The sequence below is a fragment of the Cnephaeus nilssonii genome (genome assembly GCF_951640355.1).
Source record: "Cnephaeus nilssonii genome assembly, chromosome: 18".
NCBI lineage: Eukaryota > Metazoa > Chordata > Mammalia > Chiroptera > Vespertilionidae > Cnephaeus > Cnephaeus nilssonii.
In genome coordinates, this window is record NC_137089.1 from 50986133 (window position 1) to 51005836 (window position 19704).

The 19704-nt window shown below is 53.2% G+C and overlaps 1 protein-coding gene across 4 annotated transcripts in view; it reads left to right on the top strand.

Moving 5' to 3' along the window:
- PAG1 (phosphoprotein membrane anchor with glycosphingolipid microdomains 1) overlaps positions 1 to 19704 on the top strand; it is a 116515-nt gene that overhangs the window by 76145 nt on the left and 20666 nt on the right. The gene's annotated exons all lie outside the window — the stretch shown is intronic.

Here is a 19704-nt window from a genome sequence, read left to right on the forward strand (position 1 = left end):
CCCTTCACGGGGCTGGCCTGGGGTGCCCGTGGGGAGCTAGGTTACCCAGGGAAGCGGAGGAGGGCCACAGCTTGAGGCTCAGCCCGGACCTGGCTCCCCGCCCTCCTGCCATGCCTCTGGGCCAGAGCAAGTCAAGTCCAGCCTGGATTCCAGGGTGGGGAACTAGACTTCCCCCTGGACACGTGGTACAGGGAGGTCACATACACAGGGTAACGGAAGGAGGGAATTACTGGTTATTTTTGCCATCCACCACACGTGGGAAACTACTTCTGTCTTGGGACATTGAGGAAAGTTTCAAAGGTAGAAAATAAAAATTCATTTTTCACATTTTTAGGTGAAAGCAGTCACATGCAGTTTCCTTAGTGAAAAAGAATATGGAAACCGTGACTCTCCTGCATGTAGGAGATACGCCACACCCAGCAGAGCGCGGCGGCACCGCGCACAAGCCTTTTCATTTATGTCCAAAGTAGCTGGTACCGTGGCGACGACCAGCATGGCCCACGGGAGCTGCCACAGCCCGGGGGCTTTGCCGCGTGACCTCGGGCAGGGCGCCGCCCTTTCCCGCCTCTCCTGTCGGTGAAGGACAGGCCTTTGTGGCAGGAGCTTTGGCCGCCCAACAAGCCGCCCCACCCACCGCTTCACAGCTTAAAACAACAGCCATGCCATGGGTCCCGGTGCCGTGGGTCCCGGTGCCGTGGGTCCCGGTGCCGTGGGTCCCGGTGCTGGGTCTGTGGGTGGGCTGGCCCAGCCCCGCACCTGTGGCTCGGGTGCCCTCACATGTGTGTCTGTGGTCAGCTGGCAGCCAGCAGGGGACAGTGAGGACACCTGGCCCACACCCCTCGTCCAGCGGGCTGGGCTGGGTCCCGAGAGCGAGAGCGGGAGCGTGCGCAGCGGTGGTCACGGGTCCGGGCAGACACACTGTGGCTTCCACTCCGGTGCCCGGACAGTGAGCCCGAGGCCAGCGGAGCGCTCAGGGCAGAGACACGGCATCTCCTGCTGCAGGGCCGCGGGGTCAGGGTGCGAGGAGCGAGGGTACGAGCGTGTGACCCTCCACACCTGCCTGGACCTCACAACGACTTTACGGAGAGGAAGTGAAGGGTAACTTATTTTCCCGTGAGGCTCCGGGTAAAAGGGACCTGGCAGAGAGTGGGGTCAGTAAGTAAAAACGCTCCGTTTCCTCCCGTTAGAAATCAGATGTGCAGCCACAGTCCTTAGTCGCCTACTTTTAAGGAGCAGCGGATGGTCCCTGAGTGCTGCTCACGTTCTTTCCCTGCGGCGAGGGGTCCTGGGACAGGGAAGCTCCTGCCGGGCGTGCCCGTGTGCCTGGGCACAGAATCCAGGCATCGCCTGGCGGGCTGACGGGGTGCGGCAGGGCGCCCGCCCTCCTCACGGCCGTCCAGGGGAGAGACCGCTTAATTAATGTGAAGGGTCAGCTCAACACAGGCCCCGAGACCAGAAAGGGCAATACTGCAGCTCCACAAACACAAGAGGCCTTGTTCATGGGCAGAACCTGTTTTAAACCTATGCAAAGAGTGAAAGCCTTAGTAAATCTTTATTGGTTTCTTTCGCTCTCGTGTTATAAGTATTTTCACCAAAGCCCCATGTAGTTCCAGGTTAACCCATTAATTGCTCTTGGAGCCCATAAGTTGGGCTCAGTGGCGATTTCTTTATCTGGCAGCTAGGATACCTCTATCGGCGGTGTGAGGTGAGTCCAGAGAAATCTACCTTCTTTGAAATGAATAGAACATGGAAGGTTATCGGAGGACGTGTGGTACGGAAACCTGCAGATCCGCACTGAAGACGGTGGCCACTTCCGACAACTGTGAACCTCGACGCTCCTTAAGGGATGGACCTCTGTGTCCGCACCCCAGCCTGTGAAGCCCCAAGGCCCCCAAAACTGAGGCCACCTGCTTACAGGTGGCTTTTGAGCCCTGGCTCCCCATTATCCCGCAGTCCCGTTCATGAGCACAGAAGGGCCTCGTGGAGGAGTGGTGGAGACCTGTGGCTCCGTCCTCATCGCTGTCACTTTCTCCCTCTCTGGGGGGAGGGGGAGAAGGGCTCAGGGGAGGGGGGAGAAAGGCTGGCGGTAGCTGCTGGAACGCTGTGAGCCTCAGTGCCTGATTTCATCGGCAATAACACAAAGTCACATGGAACTACAGGGCAGTCCCATCACCTTTGCAGTCATCACGTTATTTATTAACAACCACACAAATACCGAATCCCAGAAATGTAGGTTCCGGGAAGAAAAGGGGCTGTGAGTTACAACGTTCCGGGCGGCCCATCGCAGCCAGGCCTGCCGGTGGCCTCGCTTGTGTTCCCACAGCCCGCGGTCACATCCGTAATCACCGCCTAGTTCACTCCAGCACACGCGTGCGGGTCCCCCTTCCCCTGAAGAGCCCCTGTCTGTGAACACGCGGCGTTTGTTTTTAAAGTGACGCTTTATGGGCCAGGGAAACACCCCCGCCCCGTCTGAGCATATGGTGGCCGGCGCTGCCGACGTGGCGAGTCTGTCTGCGCCGAGAGGTTTCTGCGGCACGCAGGCGTGTTGGCAGGGGAAGCGGGGTTTGTTGAGACTGGTGGGCCATCTGGGCTTGCTTTTCTAAATGGGACAGCTCTATTTATGGCTGACGTCTTTAGGGGGGAATTCCATACTTTTCTACATTTGTTTGCCACACTAGGAGTTGTATACAGGTTTCTGGACCCAAGATAAGAGAGTTTTATCCTTGCAACATATCTTATATTACTGCCAAGGTTTTTTTTTAACAAATAAAAATGAAGCATGAGTGTGTTGGACAAGATCTCAAAGATCCCTAGACGTTCTAAGATTTTTAATATTGTTTCTGCAAAGTATATTACACATTGTATATTGAGCACGTCTTCAACATGGTTGGAAACCCTGTTCAAAGGAAACCAACCCACAAACTCAGTGAGCATAACCCCTCTCATCCCTCACACTTTAGATGATTCGTTCACTATAAATACCGGTTCTGTGTCACACAAATGAAGTATTCACTCGCGTTCTCACAGGCTGACTGACTAATGGGCCCCTGTCCCCTCACCTTCTCAGACCTTAGGACTTTGTTTCTTGCAGGCGAGGCCACGTCTTGTAAGAGAATTGGGGGGTGAGAATGGTAGTTTGCCACAGTCCCACCCCGCGCTGTCCCCACAGCCAGCACGCTGAGTGGCGATCACTTCTCCTGGCTTTCTGCTCTGGTTTGCTTCAGGCGGAGTAAGGAAAATCAGAAGACACATTGAACAGGTCGTGTCTTTAGAGGGAAATGAGAAACATGGTGTTTCTCCGAGAAAGAGAAACCCTTTCCCTGTGGTTGGTGCCCAGCTGGCCGCCTGAGGTGGTGCAGTCCCCGCCAGGCCCTGTGGCCGAGCCTTGACCGTGGCCGCGGTGGGCTCCGCCTTCCTGGCGTGGTGAGGCCCTCACTGCGTGTGGAACCACATCTTTCTAACATGCTGTGTAGTGAAGACAGAATGTAAGATCTAGAGTAGAAGGCGTTCCTGGGCTGGGCTGGGTCTCGGGCAGCCACTTCATCTCTCCTGCCTTGTGTTTCTCATTTGTAAAACACCAGTAATAATTTCAAATGCATCAAATAGAAGAGCCCTGCCTTGAGTTTCTCACGAGATTGTGTAGCTACTCAAAAAGCAAAAGCTGTGAACATGTTTGATAAACTCAGAAGCATCACACAAAAATACGGTAATAGCAACAGCTGGTGTGAGCCATGGGTGCGGGACGTGGAGAAGGCTCCCAGGTGGGTGGACGAGTGGGTGGAGGTCAGCGGATGTGGGTGACGAACCACAGGGCGGGTCCGTCCCTGGTGCCCAGGCTCTGAGCTGGGCACGTCTGCTGTGGGATTAGCGTGCTGCGATCAGTGTCTTTCGTCTGCCATCAAAAGGGCTACGTCAGATTGACACAGTATGCTCCTTTATGTCCATATTCGTTCGTATTTTGTGCTCTTCTAGATTTGCATAACTGAACTTGAAAGTTCATAAGTGATTAAGTGGTGTTACGCTGGACAACTGAAACAGCTCTGTGATGATTTGTAGTAATGGGCTTTTGTGGAGACAAAGAATGCAGGTGGACCCTCCTTTAAATCGGACCTCAGACCTCACAACTGACCACGGCAACAAAACAGCACAGCCGATCCAGGCAGCCTGTCCGGATCCCGTGAGGCCACCCAAACGCGACCGCCGATGGCAGAGTGGAGTGCCTGCTGGCTTCCAGCTCTGGTGTGGTGTTATGCTCGGTTTTCACATTCTCATAGGAATGGCAGGCTTGAGTCAAGCCTTCACGCTAAGTGGACGTGGCAAGATGAGGTGTGGGGGAGAGAAACACACTGCCCTGAAGGCCCCTGGTCGGTGGGGGCAGGACCAGCGAGGGGGCGAGGTCCCTGAGCGGAGGAGGTGAGTGGGATGGAGCAGGGATGAGGGAGACCTTGGAGGAAGCAGCAGCTGCTTTATCTGACCTCACTTCCTGTGTCCTTCCAGCAGTGGGAAGCCATGAGAGGGTTGTAAGCAGAGGGCTTGGTGTGATCAGACAGTTTTGAGAAGACCCGTCCGGCTGGGTAGGAAGAAGGGATCGGCGGGCAGCATGTGAATAGGGCGCCAAGACAGGAGATGCTGGGGATTTGGACGAGGGGTGTCTTGGGTGCAGAGATAAGGACCAGCTGAGGGTGGGTTTGAAAGCGATCCAAGAGGCTGGGGTGTCCGATGAGAGGGTGGGGGCGGGGCTGAGAGGAGGTACATGGGAGGACCTGGTTGTGACCTGGTGCAGTTAGTGAAGGGCCCCATCCACACAGAGCGGAGCCCTGGGGGAGGCCTCTGTGCAGGGAAGAGGCTCGGCAGCACATGCAGAAGGCCCCCGGCGTGTAAAGAAGACGCCAGCAAGGAAACGTGCTGCGCTGTACGAAAGGGCCGAAAACTGACCCGAGAACAGAAATCCCGTCACCTCACCGGGAAGAGGGGAGCCCTGGGTGTCTTCCCGGACGTGTGGACCCCCCATGGCCTGTCCCTTCCACTCCTCACGTAGGCACGGTGACGGTTCATTGGCGCCAGATGGACAGTTATGCACGCCACACTAGAGATGGGCTCTACTGTGTCTTCTGTCCAGACAGACACACAGACACACACAAGCTCCCGGTGCTGAGAACGGAGCTCAGGGCCTGGGCAGGCCAAGGGGCAGAGGTTAAATAAAGCCCGTGGTTACATCGAGAGGCGGAATCCCATGTTTGGGAAGAAGGTGTCACAGTGGGCGCCTCCTCCTGCGTCACACAGCCCAGGTCTGTGCCCCGTTCACGTGCTGAGCGTCCTGCGTGGGCTCGGGGGCCCCGTCCTGGCTCACCACCACACCCTTGCCCTTTGCCCCAACCTGAGAGTTTGGACAGCCTTGGATGGTCCTTACTGAGAAATGCCTGTTGGTTCTGAGTTGGTTTTGTGACTGTCTACTGTGTGCATGACCTAGGTTTCTGGAAATTTCAAATAGACTTTTACTTGAAATTGAATACATTTTAAACAAATTTGAATTAATCACCTTTTAAAATAGCATTTTTCATAAAACATTTCTATTATTTCACAATACCACTCTTTTATAAGTACGGATTTATATATACTAGATTTGGTTAAAGCAAGATCCACCGTCTCACAGAACACCATATGTCATGGGCTCCCGGCATTTGAAGCAGCCGATTCTGATACGGAGAGGGATGGCATTTCACCGTCCGCATTCAGCACAGCGCTAATGAACTGGAAGTAATCAGGTATTCGCTGTGCATTCGAATGCTTCGGCTACATTGAGTTTTTAAAAGGTGCCGACTCGTCTTTAAGTTTGAATAAAGTAAGTTTTGTTCACACAGCAAGGGCCTTGCTTGTGTGGCTCAACGGTTGAGCATCGACCTATGAACCAGGAGGTCACGGTTTGATTCCAGTCAAGGGCACATGCCCGGGTTGTGGGCTCTATCTCCAGTAGGGGGTGTGCAGAAGGCAGCCTATCTATGATTTTCTCTCCACATCATTGATATTTCTATTTCTCTCTCCCTCTCCCTTCCTATCTCTGAAATCCATTTTAAAAACAACAACAAATATTTACAATAGCAAGGAAAGCAAAGAAGGACTAAGTATGTTTGGGTGCCTTTTCTGGGCCAGGGCACTAAACTATGCGTGTTTCACGTGACACGAAGGTAGCGGATGTTGACGGTGATATCAGCTATCCTTTCACACACTGGATGGGTCCCTGGAATCCTGGGGCCACTGCAGAGCCAACGAGCAGACAGGCACACGGCCGGGAGGCCGGCGGAGTGTGGTGTCAATATGGCTTGAAGAGCTGGAAATAGAGGTTGTGTCCAACTGTCGATCCCGTCTGTCAGTCAGTCAGATTTGTCCCCAAGACATCACAGCTGCCTTCGCAGCCAGCACTGTTGGTATCAGGTGATGACGATGCCAGGGTCAGATTACTGAGCAAGCGCCCAGGCTGCAATAAATCCTGCAACGCTGAGTGGCTGCTCTTTGCAATGTAACACCTGTCCTAAGCCAGACGTGCACGGAATGAAGGGTGCGAGAGACGCCCAACCTTTTCCACGTGCACTGAGGACCCTATGCTGACAAACATGGTGCTAACACCCTCCCCACCCCCCAATAAAGTGACCTACAGAAACCTCAACAGAAGGTTGGAAGTGCAAAGTCAGACAGTGATGTCTAGCTGCTTCCTGCTGGGAGCCAAGAGGAGCAGCCAGGATTGCAAGATTTGCAAATGGAGAAGCTTCTGGCAGAAGCCGATAGCCAGCCAGAGGTCAGCGAGGTACGCCGTGCAAATTGCTTTCTCCCCAAAGTGGCTGGCTCTGTGGGTCTAATTAAAATCCTAACACATGCATATAGGTTAAAATTACAATGTAGATACTCATTTATTATCTATTAACATTATAGTTTCAACCTTAAATAATACAAGACTATATGCCCTGGCCAGTGTGGCTCAGTTGGTTGTGCATTGTCCCAGGAACAGAAAGGTTGCTGGTTCAATTCCTGGTCAGGGCGCATGCCCGGGTTGTGGGCTCAATCCCCTGTAGGGGCATGCAGGAGGCAGCTGATATATGTTTCTCTCTCCCTCTCCTTTCCTCTCTCTCTAAAAATCAATTTTAAAAAAGACTACAACACTGTATTCGTAACTATTCTTGGTAAGACTGCAAAAATAATGCATTCACTCACTCGGTTATATTCTAGAAGTTACATTCTAGAGGGCATCATGCATAAACCGGTAGACCACTAATTAAGACGCTGTTGTGTAAGGGAATAGGAAGGAAGAGGGGTCCTGGGATCAGGCTGGGCTGGGGACGGACAGGAGGGCTTTTGAGGAGACTGGACACGCTCAGGGTGTGTGGCTGTGGACAGGAGGGCTTAGTGTGGTTGGTCAGTGAAAGCTTCTCTGGGAACATGATGCCTGAAGAGGACAGAAAAAAGGAAAGAGGAACCCGCTGTGTGATAAGCTGAAGATACACAGCATAAAAGACACAGGTGAGGACACACTGGATATGCTCAGGAGCAGAGAGAAGACTCCCGTGGGTTTGAAAGGTCATTGCCAAGGAGACCACGGAACCAGCAGAGGCTGGAGGGGTTGGGCCCGCCTGGCCCATGGCAGTCCTTCAATGAATGTTTGTTGCCCTAGCTGGTTTGGCTCAGTGGATAGAGAGTTGGCCTTCGGACTGAAGGGTCCCGGGTTCGATTCTGGTGAAGTGCACATGCCTGGGTTGCGGGCTTGATCCCCAGTGTGGGGCGTGCAGGAGGCAGCTGGTCAATGGTTCTCTCTCATCATTGCTGTTTCTCTCTCCCTTTCCCTTCCTTTCTGAAATCAATAAAAATATATTTTAAAAAATGAAAAATAATAATGTTTGTCAAATGTAGCTGAACAAAGTGCATTGTGTCCATGTGAGCAATGGAGATCAAGAGAGAAGCTTAAGAAGCCTAAAGCATAGAGAAAAGTGTGCTCATTTCTAGAACATTCTTTACAAGTTCCCATTTTTTACAAGAAGGTTTCCCAGTTAGCACATCCTCCTGCATCACACAACCCCACGACTATGCCCCTTTCATGGCACGGAGCTTCCTAAGTGGGCTCGGGGGCCTCGTCCTAACTCAGCACCACACACTTGGAGACACAGGAATGTATATTTAGATCAGCTTTGACATGCAACCTAAAGACCATGGGACGTGGGAACCAATAACAGACCTGAGATTGTTTTGCACTTCGTGTTGACATTTTTATATTTGAAAATACTTTAAAGTAATGCTATTTTAGTTTAAATAATCAATCATGTTTACCCATACATCTTTCAGATAACATTTCGAGAAATACAGAAAAATCCATCAGCATAATATCGCAGGCAGTGAGAGAACTCATGTGCTCTGAGACTGAGTCATGCTATCGCCAGCCCAGACTGCCTTCCTACGTAGACTCCACACATGCCTGGTTGACCAGGGTCCAAGGATAAGCCTGTGCACAGAGCTTGGCTTCATGGTTCCCAGCGTCCATATGTGTGGCAAGAGGAACAATGAGTTGTGTCTATCTGATGCTGTTACATCCTGACCATGCTGTGTTCCAGTTACTATCTATATATATAAAAGCCTAATATGCAAATTGTCCCCATGGGAGTTCGACCAGGAGACCAATCGCTCACTATGATGTGTGAGCGATTGGTCACAGAATGAAGGGAGGCCCCAGCTGGCAGCCGGAAGGCCCTGATCGGCCCTGATTGCCAGCCAGGCCTAAGGACCCTACCCGACATGAATTTTGTGCACTGGGCCTCTAGTAAGAAATAAGCAGCATTGGCCAGTGATGAGTTTAAAGCATGAATGAAGAGTCTAGCTGAGGGATTCCCAGCCCTCACAATCTATTCAGATGCTCTGGAGATACTTTACAAATATCCATGTTCAGACCCCCCCACCCGGCCCAATTCAGCCAACTTCTGGGGTTAGGCCTGGGCATCGGTGTATTGTCAAAAGTCTCCCAAGTGACTCTAACATTCAGCCAGGCTTGAAAACCCTAGTCTGATGCCAAGGAGTTTAATAATTCTCCACTGCCTTCATGATAATAGTTCTTTTGGTGTGTGGTTTGTTTGTTTGTTTTTTAATCTCTTTTTATTGATTTCAGAGAGAGGAAGGGAGAGGGAGAGAGGAATAGAAACATCAGTGAGGAGAGAGAATCATGGATCAGCTGCCTCCTGCACGCCCCCTGCTGGGGATTAAGCCCACAACCCGGGCATGTTCCCTGACCAGGAATCAAACTGTGACCTCCTGGTTCATGGGCTTACACGCAACCACTGAGCCGCACCAGCCAGGCAAGTTGGTTTGGTTTTAATCATCTCAGTCCTTGCACTCACCTCACGTCATCTGGATTTTTCTTTCATTGTTCCCTGAGCGGTCAGAACATCTGCTCCCAAAGGTCAATTCAGTGGGAAATCTTTTATTTTCCTGCCTGCCTGCCTTTTTCCTTTTCTCATCCTTTGCTTGTTTGAAAATCGTATCTTCCTCTAAAGCCTAATCTGCACATGGAGAACTTTTTAAATCTGTGAAGGACCAGCCCACGGGAATGAGTGGTGAAGGTCCAGGTAGGCGTACTGAGAGGTTAAAACCTGATTCTAAGAAGCATCAATGTTGTCATGATGAAGACTTCTATGAAAGATTCTTCAAAACGTACGAAATCAAACACTTGTAATTGGGGTTGGTGCAGAGAGAGGAAGAAAGATGTAGACTACAGTAATTGCTATAATTGAAGGATAATTACAGCTTTGAGCTTCCAGCCCGGCATATGAGCAGGAAGGAGAAAAGAAAATATGATTTTTGTATGTACAATTTAGTTGCTATTTTTTTTAAAAAGCAAACTAATTTGTCAGGATTTTAAAAATAACTCCTTCCAAGCACTAAAATCTCTGAGTTTACCACTCGGACACACACAGCTTTATGTACTACACAACAGAACAATGCCACTAACAGTTTACCAAAAAATGCAAGTGAACAAATCATGACAGTTTCTTATATTAGTATTTTATAACAGCCACCTTTCTATGACATGCATTTGTCTGTGGGTTCAGCTGCTGCTTAATGCAGCGTCTCACCCTGGCTCAGTTGGCTAGTCGTGGTCCTGATACACCAAGGCTTTGTGTTCTATCCCCGGTCAGGGCACATACAAGAATCAACCAATGAGCGTATAAATGTGTGGAACGGCAAATTTATGTTTCTCTATCTCATCAATATATTTGTAAAAAAGAAATTTAAAAAATAGATAGCCCCTCACTCATGACAACAGGACCATGTCAGCCACGTACAGAGGGGACAGTGTCCCTGTTGGCAGTGGGAGAAGGGCACCCCTCGGTGCATCTGAGAGCCACGCCCAGTCTCCAATGGGGGGAAGGTGCCAGATCACAGCTCTGTGAGAAATATGAAAGATTGGGCTTGACCTTTCACCCTACACCTGCCCTCTCGAATGACCGCGGTGGTAGGGCGCAGTCCTTGGGGAGCATTAGCTGGACTGTACTGAAATCTTGGGGGACTGAAGCCTTCCTCACTGGTGTCTATGGGTCCTGGCGGCAGAATCAAGGACAGATCAGTGATGTTCCAGAACATGTGAGATGGTTCTTACCCATCTCTCAGCACATCAGGACTGCTGACGGACCACGTTCCCAGCCCGGCGTATTCCTGGCACACTGCGCTATGGCAGGGTCCCAGGAAGGTGAAGTAGGGTTTCGAGTGCTTGGGCACAGGCCTAAGGAAAGTAATGTAAGAGAGACTGGGTCACTTTTAAATTAAGGTATAATAATGTAATTTTCTACAGTTAATGTTGAGGAATCACATAACCATTATAAATAACTAGAGGTCCGGTGCACGAAATTTGTGCACAGGTGGAGGGGTGTCCCTCAGCCCAGCCTGCACCCTCTCCAATCTGGAACCCCTCGAGGGATGTCCAACTGCCCTCTCACAATCCAGGACTGCTGGCTCCCAACTGCTCACCTGCCTGCCTGCCTTACTGATTGCCCCTAACCACTTCTGCCTGCAGCCTGATCACCCCCTAACCACTCCCCTGCCAGCCTGATTGATGACTAACTGCTCCCCTGCCAGCCTGATTGCCCCTAACTACCCTCCCCTGCAGGCCTGGTTATTCCTAACTGCCCTCCCCTGCAAGCCTGGTTCCCCCCCAACTGCCCTCCCCTGCAGGCCCGGTCACCCCCAACTTCCCTCCTCTGCTGGCCTGGTCACCCCTAACTGCCCTCCCCTGCAGGCTTGATCACCCCAAACTGCCCTCCTTTGCAGGCCTGGTCCCTCCCAACTGCCCTCCCCTGCTGGACTGATTGCCCACAACTGCCCTCCCCTGCTGGACTGATTACCCACAACTGCCCTCCCCTGCAGGCCTGATCCCTCCCAACTACCCTTCCCTGCTGGCCATCTTGTGGCGGCCATCTTGTGTCCACATGGGGGCAGCCATCTTTAACCACATGGGGGCAGCCATCTTGTGTTGGAGTGATGATCAAATTGCATATTACTCATTTATTAGATAGGATGGCTCACAAGAAGCTGGAATGAAGCCACTGGGCTTAGATTATTTAATCCAGTGAGTTGAAGCAAGATTTTAGTAAATTAATTTTTGGTCCTGAAAACACACCTTCTTGTTCCATTCCGTAAGCATATTTTTCTTGAACTTTTCCTGTATTAGAGGCCTGAGAAATAACTAAAGTGACCCTTTCAAGACCAGACCCCACTGTTGTTTCCCCCAGTTGTGTTTCCCACAGTGTGCATCTATTGCTTCTCTGCAGTACACACCTCGTCCTCTAGGGGCACCACACACAGGTCACAGTCTGCTCTCAGAACCAGAGCTACTCAACGCCCACTCCTGACTCCCTGGGCCAAATTTCCTTGAGTTCCCATGTCCCATTTTTGTTGTTGTTGCTAATCCTCACCCGAGGATATTTTTCCATTGATTTTTACGGAGGTCGCCCAGCACACCTTCCAGACCTCGCTGTGCAGGCTGGAGAGTCACCCCTGAGAGTCCCCCCTGAGTGATCGGCACCCCTCTCAGCAGAAAGCCCGGGGTGAGCCTGAGAACCTACTTGCAAATTCAGGTTCTGACTTAGTCTGGCCAGCGGTCACCCTGGCCTCTCCCAGCCCCAGGCTGTCCCCAGTAACACCGGCAGCAACGCTCTCTGACCATTTCCATCCCGTTTTTAGGAACCAACGAAAAGCATTTTGTCTGTCGCTTTTAGAGTATAAAGAAGTCATAATGTTTTTAAGACACAGCAAAGATGCGACGTAAAGATGGCCGTGGCGGGTTCAGTGCCAGGTAACAAGAGTGCCAGCGCGCAGCCCTCCGTGTGGCCGTGGTTCGTGGGCATCGGGGGCCTGCAGCGCACTGGCCTCCTCGGCGCTGCGTGAGACCAGGGCTTGCTCACTAGCATTCCTCTCAAACGGTTAAATAGCCACCTCGCTCTCCGTCCAAGTTCCCTTTTCCCAGGATGAGCCCCTCGGATGTGCAGTCTCAGTGGGGAGGGAGGGGGCTTGGGGAACGAACTAGGGTGCCACCCGACCGCAGTCCACCTGAGTGTTAAAACAAACCTGGTCTTTGATGGATCATGAGCCACGAGTAGAGGATTTGACAGGCATTTACGCCAAATGGTACATTTCTGAACCTCTCAGCGAAGAAGCAAGTTTGCTTTGTCCTGGGTTAAGTCTTTACTGCTATGAAAACAAGGCGGCTGAATCGCACGAGTCAGAAGCCACGTGAACGCAGTGCCAAGCATTGCTTCCCGGCGGGGCTATCCGGCCCTGTCCCCGTAAGCATGCCACACCCCACAGACGCCTGCCAAGCCAACGGGGCGAGGGCTCCGAGCTTCGGCATCCCTTTGAGGGGGGTCCGCGGTGGACGTGGGCTGAGAGAGAGCGGCTCACACAGGCCGGGCACCTGGGGGTTATAGGCACGCTGGGCTGGCCCCACCCCTCCATGGGGGCCGGGCAGTTTGCTGGAGAGAGAAGCGTCAGGACACCTGTGGCTGGTGGCCCCAGACAATGCACTTGACCGTGAGCTTCATCCATAAATAGATGCAGCAGCACCTCGCTCAGAGGGGCTGAGGATTAGGTAACGTGGCTGGTGGGAGAGCAGCGGACACACAGTATCTGCTCGCTTAGGTTTTCTCGGTGTTTCTAATTCCAAGCCTTTAGTCGGAACTGTGTGCAGCGACCTGTCCGGTCCCTGGGAGAACGCAGTGGAGGCAGGCAGGGGCCCCGGGCAGGCGGAGGCGGAGCCATGGAGGTCTGTCTACAGCCGTGTCCCTGTGCGATTCAACGTCATCTGAGAAAGGAGGAGTTTCTTCTCATTCTTACCATCTCTGAAGACCTGGGGGCGGGGGCGGGGGGGGCGCTGTGTTGGGGCTCCCAGGGGCTGGAGACGGCCTGAGACGGCCTGTGGGAAGTCAGGGGAACACAGCTTGGGGCCCGGGTGGCCAGTGCTGGGAGCCTGAGGCTGGGGGGATCCCGTACAGAAGGACATGCCGAGGGCTGGCCCTCCCGGGAGATGGCAGTGGCTTTGGGCGCGGGACGCAGAGGCCAGGCGCTGTGTCCCCTCCCCCCATCAAGATTACCATTAAAACAAAATAGGAAACTTGGGTTGTTTTTAGGTCAGGACAGGAGGAAAGCCCTCTGGGAAGTCTCCCTTGCCCATCAAAGTCGCTGACCCATTAGCTTTTCTGAGGCGGGAACGCCGTGGCAGCGATCAACTGTGTGGCTTCTGGGTGCCAGTTCACTGGTTTTGAAGACGAGTGACAGCCACGCAGGCCCCTCCCCCCGCCCAGGCCAGGGGCCGTTTCCTGTGTGGATCCGTGGTGGGGTCTGTGCAGCATCAGGGGACGCTGACAGGGCTGCAGGATTTATGTCCTGCTCCCCGGACAGAGGTCGGCGCCCTCTGCCTCCAGCTGCCGCGCAGGCCCGGCCTGGGGGCGGGGAGCCTGCAGGTCCTGCCTCGGTTTCCCTGAAGCTGCTGCAGAGAGGAGCCTCAGGGCCTGGCTCCCAGGGGTGTTGTAAGCAGCTCTGAAGGAGAAGCTCTGACCCTGGCTCCTGACCTCCCTCTGCTCGAGTATCCCGCCCCCCCCCCCCCACACACACACACACACTCAGGGAAGGAGGGGGTTGGGAGAACATTTCAACGACCTCATTCGGCAGGAAATCTTGTGCCTTGGGCGGAGGGGGGGTTGTAGACATTTGCTTGACTGATTCCCATGTTGACAGCAGCCCTGGCCACCAAGTTCAGTGTGCAGGCTTGCCTTAGTGGGAAGAGAAGTCTGCCTGACTGTAAATACTAGCTGAGCCCCTTGTGAGGGGGAGGGGGGTGCTGTTGGGAGGCAGTGGAGCCGGGGCCTGGGGCGCGGCCGGGTGCCTCCAGGACAGAGCTCAGCAGCACCTTGCTCCTTGCCACACTAAACGTGTTTGGTAACCGTGGCTCCGTGTCATCTTACCGCGTGGCCCACCCCCAGAGAGGACCAGGAAGGAGGCGTGCCCGCGGGGCTGGGCCCATCCGCGAGGCCACCGTGGAGGCGGTTTCTGTCTCGCTAATTACAGGTCCACCAGGTCAGCTGTGCCAGGGGAGTGAGTCACGGCTGCCCAAACCTGCTTCAAAGGAGCCGAGTGTCGGCTCCCACCGCCACTCCGCCAAATTCACTCCCAGAATTCCTGGGGTCAGAGCACCTGCCTGAGAGAGCGGTTGGCTAAAAAGCAGGTCGCTGCAGTTGGTCTGCACCTCTCCTTAATTCTGTCCGGTGTCTGTTTTCCTCCCTGAAGAAGTGGATTTTGGAGGCTGTTAGCCCAGGTTGATGGAGACCATTAAAACGACAAGCATACAATACAGCACAGGCAGCAAGAACAAGCAAGAACCAGGTCTCCCCAGGAGCCTGAGGAGCCGGCCAAGGATGGCGTTACACCGCCACCTTGTGGTTAAAATGCACCTGCTTGTAAAGTAAAAGGCATCGGTTTTTCTACAGATTGAATCACATATTGATTAAAATCATGAAATGAATGGATACGAAAGAATAAGAAAGTACTGACCAAAATAATTTCATCCAAAATATTTTAGTCCCAAATCATTATCCAGGCCAATTTTTTAAAGGATCCCCCACAGAAGTCCTACAACTTAATGCACTGACCTTTCTCGGGGTCAAATAGGAGTTCGCACCATAGCCTGAGAGCACATAAACCTGGGTTGGGGGCGAGCTGCCTCCTTCACAGCAATGCCACGTTAGTGTGAAGTGATAGTCTCGGCCGTGACCAGCGATGAGCCGACGGGGAGCCTGTTCTAGAACACGGAGAGCTGTGCACAGCTGGGAAACTGGCCCTCTGTTTCCTGACACTCCCACTCGGTGCCCACCTGGCGACTGTGTACACACGTGGTCTGACCGCAGATGTGTTTGTACTTTGAGGAGATGATGGCCTGTAATTGAATGCGACGGATGGCGGCAGGTAAGAACAGGACTGAGAGACAGGCTGAAGTATCACCATGAGCACATCAGGAGGGAGAGCCCCAAATCTTCGCACATTTCTGCTGGGATGGACTCGTTCTGGGGACTCAGAAAGTACCTTCCTGGTAGAGGAACCGGCAGGAAACAGCGTGGTCCTGGGGCAGTAAGGGTATCACGGACTCGGGGCCTTGGAGTGTCTTTCCCACGAGGCTCCTGGTCGATAGGGCACAGTGTGTGGTCTGGGGCAGGCCCTTCCTATCGGGTAACTGACCCCCCGGACACCGCGCCTCCTGTTTCCTTACGCTTCCCTCTACCGCTAAGCCTGGGAGAGCCTTCAGCGTGGGAAGGACAGTGTTCCCGGCACGGCTCAGATCAAACCAAAAGCAGGACCCTGAGCGCTGTGTTCAGCTCATGAATCTCTCCCCTCCCACCCACCCCTCCCACACACACACACACGGGGTCCAGCCGTGGAGAAAAGGCCAGAGCCTTCTAGGACGAGCCCTGGACCACTCACAGGAGGCCTCAGTCTCCTCCTCGCCAAGAAGGAAGAACAAGGAAGTCACGTGTGCATCTACACCGTGGGGGTCAGTCCAGCTGCACGGTGGGGGTCAGTGCATCTGCACACCTGGGGGAGGGCAGTCTGTCTCAGTGGGAGGTCAGCCACCAACATTTAAGGCGGCGCTGACCAGAGGAGTATGATCCCCCTGGAGGTGTGCTGAGGTCAGAGCCACCTGAGTGTGGCCCCTCCCAGGGCAGCTGGCCCCGCCCCACTCCTACCCCCTGGACTGTGTTGCTCTGGCCTGCCCAGCTGCGCGGGAGGCTCCTGGGAGCTGGAGGCACGTTGGCCTTGGCGATCACAGTGTATCTGACCGGGAAACGTGCATCAGATGATGATCATTCTCTTCACTGAGATTTTTGTCCACAATGAGAACTTTTTGGGGGAAAGTGTTTCTGTCGGTAGCTTTGCAGCCAATTCTAGTTGAAGGGGAGTAGCCAGGAGCTCAGACACATTTTTTTCTGAGTTACAACCTTTATTTAGGAGCCCGTTCTACTAGCTTTGATCCTCCTTCTCCCTACACTGTTCTGATCTGCCGGCACCTCACACATTTCATTGTACTCTGTTGGCCTCCCTGCGGGGAGAGAGCTCGACAGAAGAGAGAATTGAACAGAGGTGAGCGGGTGCTAGAGGCCCACAGCTGTCATGGGACCCATGCCTGGCGTTGCATTAACTCACACAGCAACTGTTTTCTCAGAACCTGCGCTTCCTTAGCAGACACCGGTGAACGCTGCCGTGCGACGGAGGAGGGATGGAGGAAGCAAGCACACGCCTGCATACAGGTCACCTGTGCCGTGCTTTCAGCCACGCGTAGAACTATCCCACATTGGATCCCTAGGTTGCCGCGACATGTGCTTGCTTGAGTGTGTCTCAGTAACTCACTGTGGTGCCAATTTGTAGTCTGAGTTTAAAGTGACTGGTTCATTGTTTCAACAAATCCTAAGAGAAGGGGCGGGGATGTCCGTTCGTTAGAGCTGCCTGGGGCACCCGAGCCGGGGCGCTGTGGCCGCCTGTGACCCGACCGTGACCTGTGACCTGACCGTGACCGTGTGTGGATTGTTTACAAACCACCTGGGACGAAGGAAGTCCCTCCTACTCCGGACAGGGTGCGTTTATGTACTGAGAGGCGGGGAGAGTTCCTGTTGATTCAAGGACTGAGGAGCACGGCCACCTTGTCTTCTAGAATTGTCTGTGTGCATGGCAGGTGTACGCAGTGCGGGGTTTTTTTTCTTTTTCTCCAGCTTTTTGTTATTAATCCTCAACCTTATATATATATATGGGAAATAGTTCACCTGGAGAAGATTTGGCCCCATTGAACCGCCTTTGCGGAAACGACTTTAGTTCCCGTTTCTCTGTGCGCTCCTGTGGCCACAGGCCGCCGAGTGCTGGCTGCTGGGGTTGCCAGTGATGGCGAGATAGGTGACAGCTCCTCCAGCAAAGCCAGTGAGAATGGAAACAGCCAGTCTTTTTCAAGAAAATATGTTTTTTGACTCATTATCCTATATAATAAAAGAGAAACATGCAAATTGACCGTGCCTCCGCTACGCTCACCAGCCAATCAGGAGTGAGTATGCAAATTAACCTGACAAAGATGGCGGGTTGATTTGCATACACAGGCGCAGAGCGGCCTGGGTCCCAGGAACATCCTCGGGATCCAGGCTGCTCCTAACCTGTAGGCCTGAGCGTAGGCCCTGAGCAGCCGGGGTCCCAGAACGCCCCCGCCACTCCGGGCCTATGGGCGCAGGTGCCAATCGGATGTTCCTGCCCCGCGGCCACTAGTGCATACTCCGGCGCCAAGCAGCAGCCCGGGTCCACGCCCCCCAGCCTGGTGCCCACAACGCAGGGCTGCTGGCCTGGGGGGCATGCCCCCCTGGGCCGTGGGGACACGCCCCCTAGCCCAGTGGACACAACGCAGGGGGTCCTCTGCGCATGAGCTGCAGAGGAAACACCTTTTCTTTTCTTTTCTTTTTTTTAAATATATTTTATTGATCTTTTTACAGAGAAGAGGGGAGAGGGATAGACAGTGAGAAACATCAATGAGAGAGAAACATCGATCAGCTGCCTCCTGCACACTCCCCACTGGGGATGTGCCCCCAACTAAGGTACATGCCCTTAACAGGAATCAAACCTGGGACCCTTCAGTCTGCAGGCCAACACTCTATCCACTGAGCCAAACTGGTTCAAGCGTAAACACCTTTTCTGACCGCTCATTGGCTAAGCTCCCTGTATGCCACCACTTGCAGTGTTCTCGGTAACTTGGGTTATAAGAATCCAAGAAGGTGATCTAGGGTTTTTCCACCTCACTCCTGGAGAAAAAAACGAAGGTCTGCTGCTGGAGGGCTAAGAAATGTCATATCCTGCCCTAGCTGGTTTGGCTCAGTGGATAGAGCCTCGGCCTGCAGACCACAGGGTCCGGGTTCAATTCTGATCAAGGGCATGTACCTAGGTTACAGGCTCCTCCCTGGCCGGGGCCCAGGTCAGGGCTCATGTAGGAGGCAACCAATCGCAGTGTCCCTCTCACATTGATGTTTCTCTGTCTTTCCCTCTCTCTTCCACACTCTCTAAAAATCAATGGAAACATATCCTCAGGTGAGGATTAAAAAAAAACAAAAAGAAAGAAATGTCATATCCTATGAAAGACACAACTTGAAAATGCCTAAGAAAGTTGTCATTTTTTTTGTGGTGAAAGGACTGGAGTCCGTGTTGATGAAAACACCTTAGTGGTTGCGACAGCTGGCAGTGGCTGCAGCAGCTGGGTGATGGGGCTGGCGCCTTCCCCTGATCAGCCCGGTCGCCTCCCACAGAGGGAGGCCAGACTGTGGCTTAAGACATCCCCTGAGGGCTCCCAGTCTGTGAGATGGGGCAGGCTGAGCTGAGGGACTCTCTCCCTGCCCCCTCAGTGCACGAATTTCGTGCACCGGGCCCCTAGTTATAAGATAAAAATATATATCTGTTTACCTTATTCATGAAACTTGAGATTAAGTTAGAGGCTGTTCCTTGTGAGAGTATTCTAGAATTGAGCAAGGAAATGTTCTTTAAATAAGACCTCTCTTATTTAAAGAGAGAGCACCATTCATCTGATTATATTAGGCTTTTTCAAAACCTGTGACAAGAACTGGGAAAACGATTCTGATCGTGTGCACTTAGAAGCAAGGTGGCTGGGACCCAGGCTTTGGAGCCAGAGGCCTGGCCTCCGCCTCACCTGCCAGTTAGCACCTGACACCTGGAGGGGAACTCAGCGTCTCTGCCCCTCACCTGCCTTGGCTGGAAACGGGGCTAGCAGAGCGGGGTGAGCGGAGCGGGGCGAGCGGCAGTGATTAGTGAAGAATGCATTTCGTGGAGGCGCGGCCCAGGCAGGTGCTAAGGTGTCCTGGGCACCGCTCCTGTGCTGCGCCGGATGTTCATGGCCTTGTTTCCCGCTGGTGCGTTCCTCAGCACAGACCCCCGTTCACCTGAGCTGTGTGTAGGGGTGTTTGGGGAAGCGCAGGGAGAGCCGGCCCTGAACATAGGCAGCCACCTACTCGGATAGACAACTGTTTTCGAGGTGACTGAGAGACATCCTATGGCCTTGACGGCACCGACCTCAAACCTCTGGAGGAAAAGCAGGTTAGGGGAGCTGGGGGCACGGTGGGGAAGACGTTGGGGAACGCCATGGAGTGAATGCTT